The 2,883-nt window shown below is 53.8% G+C and overlaps 1 long non-coding RNA gene across 1 annotated transcript; it reads left to right on the top strand.

The window, feature by feature from the left end:
• Positions 1-213: 213 nt before the first annotated feature.
• LOC135280307 (uncharacterized) lies at positions 214-938 on the top strand. Its single transcript, XR_010347316.1, has 3 exons — positions 214-347; positions 466-564; positions 874-938. It is a non-coding gene; the product is annotated as an uncharacterized LOC135280307 (long non-coding RNA).
• Positions 939-2,883: the final 1,945 nt, after the last annotated feature.

The following is a 2,883-nucleotide window of genomic DNA, read 5'->3' as shown; positions in this document are numbered from 1 at the left end:
CACTCTGAAGTCCTGGCCTTGCTTGCTGTCAGATGAAAACATGTTTAGGAACAAACAGTGTTAGCTGAAAAGCATGAAAATGGAACAGACTGAAACACAGGCGACTAATCCTGGCTCTGACTGCACATGGCTTCACTTTGCATTTATTTGCTCATAATTGAACTTCAAAGTCTAACAACAAGCCTGGCAGGAGGACAGACTCCCTTACAGGTCAGCACTGCTCCTCTCACCAGACAAGGGAAAGCTCCTGTATCACTGCCAAATTGGGCAGCCAAAATACAACAAAATCCACCTGCAGATTCTGCACTTCTGGCCTGAGATTCTTTCACCCAGCCTGGCTGGAGCTGGTCAGTCATTGTCACTCCTCCATCAATCTCCCTCACCTAACATCCTCAGGATGTCTTCAATCACTGGATATAATTGATATGGCTTCATATAATTGTAAAAATGAATGCATCAATGCAGAACATGGCCACTGCATCCCCAGATTTGCAATTGAACTTCTCATCCCACCTTGATTTCCCCTGACAGCGTTGGAGATAGAGGATGTTTTGGGTCCTTGAGGTGGGTCTCTTTTCCCCTTGTTGCTTGTTCAGCTGTCAAGAACCTCAGGAGCTCATTGGGAAGTACAGGGGCAGAAGAGGCAAGGGCAAATATATAAAGTCATAAAGTACAGTATCTTGAAGCCTGGGCTTCTCTGTGGTCTGTGCACTCAGGATCCTCCTGGAAGCTTTACAGGAGCATGTCCATGAGCATCCCATAGTCTTGCTTGCCCCCTGGAGCTGGGAAAGCAGACAAGCTATATCCTGGGGTTACTTAGAGACCCTCTGGTGAATGCCATTGCAGCTGCTGACTTCAGTGACTCTTTCCTAGATCAACAGCTCTGGGCTGACTTTTTAAAACCACCGGTGGAACAATTCCTTTCCTTTCCTTTGCTCCCATCTCCAGGACCAGGTGAGGTTCTCCAGCCCTCCTGAGGGCCACTACAGAGCCAGGGAGTTCCCTGCAACCTTGCAGGCACTGCAGCATTATCTGCCATCCCCAGCCCGGCTCTCTGCAGGGAGGGGAGCTGGGGGACAGTCCCCTTGCCTGAGGCCAATCTCACCCTGCCACCGCTGCCTTCCTCCCCTGGCTGAGAGCACTGACACAGACACCCCATGTCCAGCCCTCCACGACCCTTTCCCATCCCCAGTGACCTCCCTGGGGACAAAGCATGAACGTGAGCCCTTTGAGCTGCCGTGTTTGTGTACACAAGCCCACTGCTGACACAGATCTCTTAATCCCCCTGCCTGTGTCCCCTGGGCTGTGCTGGCACAGCGGTGGCCACGGCTGGGTGCTGGCACTGCACTTTGCTGAAGCCCTTTTACCTCTGACTCGCTGATCAGCTGCTGACAGGCTGTTATCAGGAGGCTGTGGTGGCTGCAGTGGCAGTGCCAGCATCCTGCCTATGGGGACTGTCCCCAGCTTGACTTGGTGGCACCGGGGCAGACTGCCAGGGGGTGAGGAGGACTGGGGTGTGATGCTCTAGGCTTTGGCATTGCTTTGCTTCCAAGTTATCACCTCTCTCACTTCATGGGCTTCACCTCGGAGGTGGAGGTGGCTCAGCTCACAACTCAGCAGGCTGATGTTTCCTTTGCACCAGCAAAATATTTGGGAAAGCAAACACAAAGCTGGCGAGGCTGAGTGGGAGTCACAGCCAGAGGGCCTGGCTCGAGGCAGAGCACAGGGGAGGGGAAGAGATGCTCCCCATGTCCCCCCCATGCACCCTGGGTGCTGGGGCTGCACGGGACAGCTGTGCAGGATGGAGCCTTCCCAGGTCACAGCATGGGGAGAAAAGGCAGGAAAACCTGTCCAGCACTGAAACTTCCCTGCAGTGGAAGCAGGGATGGGAGCAGAAACATGCAGTGGAGGAAGAATCAGGAGCAAAACAGGCACACACAGCACATCCCAAGGTTAAAGGAGGATCATTCAGTCGTGCCTAGGGGTCAAGCAGAGTCAGGCATGGAGCTGCCCCTGCTCCAGCCCCTTTGCTGAAGTGCACAGTGCAGCTCTTGCACACAGAGATGTGCTGTACCCTCCTGGGTCCTTTGTCACTCCTGGTGTGATGGCTGGTGCTCGGGGCAGGCAGCCAGGACTGGCTGGACAGGGAGTGGCTGTGTGCTGACCCTCTGCTGACCCTCCTGGTCACAGGAACTCTGTGTGGGACAGCTGGCCAGGAGCTCAGCCCCACCATTCCAGACTGGCTCTGGAAGGGGTTCCTGCCTGGTTCCACCTCCTCTGGTACCCCCCTGAGGCCTGCTGGAGACCAGGATGCTGGCTGCTTGTGCCTGGCACCAGAGTCAATGTGGCTGCAAAAGTGGGAAGGAAAGCACTGGGGTAGGATGCCCAGTGCCCTCAAAAATTGGGAGGCAGAAATCTTACACACAAAAGAGCAAAATTATTTTAACTTCTCACTATTTGTCAGTTCCCTGGCTGTCCAAGGAGGAGAACAGCACCTGCAGGATCTGTACCTCCTGGTGCAACACACAGATCCCAGCGTGCTGCCTGCCAGGGAAACACCCAGCAGCGATGTCCTTGTGCTGTGGGTCAGGCTAGGATTTGAATGGCAAAGCCCAGGGCTTTGCTTTGCCTGCAGAGGGGTAAAACAATATTTAAATAACTGCCAGCCACTGGAAGGAGCAGAAGTCCCAGGGGAAAAGAGAGAATTTGTGGCAGTGCATGGCTGACAGCTTCATCAGGAATGTACAGCCTGCAAAGGGAGCCAGCCAAGCTGCTGGGAGCTGCCTCTGATTTAGTATTTCATAACTTTGGTGGTTGACTCCAAGCATTTTGGCTGTTAATTATCCTTAGGTGCTTAGAGGAAAACATCCCAGCAATTCCACC

The sequence above is a fragment of the Passer domesticus genome, chromosome 13 (genome assembly GCF_036417665.1).
Source record: "Passer domesticus isolate bPasDom1 chromosome 13, bPasDom1.hap1, whole genome shotgun sequence".
NCBI lineage: Eukaryota > Metazoa > Chordata > Aves > Passeriformes > Passeridae > Passer > Passer domesticus.
Note: the sequence above shows the minus strand (reverse complement) of the source record. Positions and strands in the feature narration are given on the sequence as shown.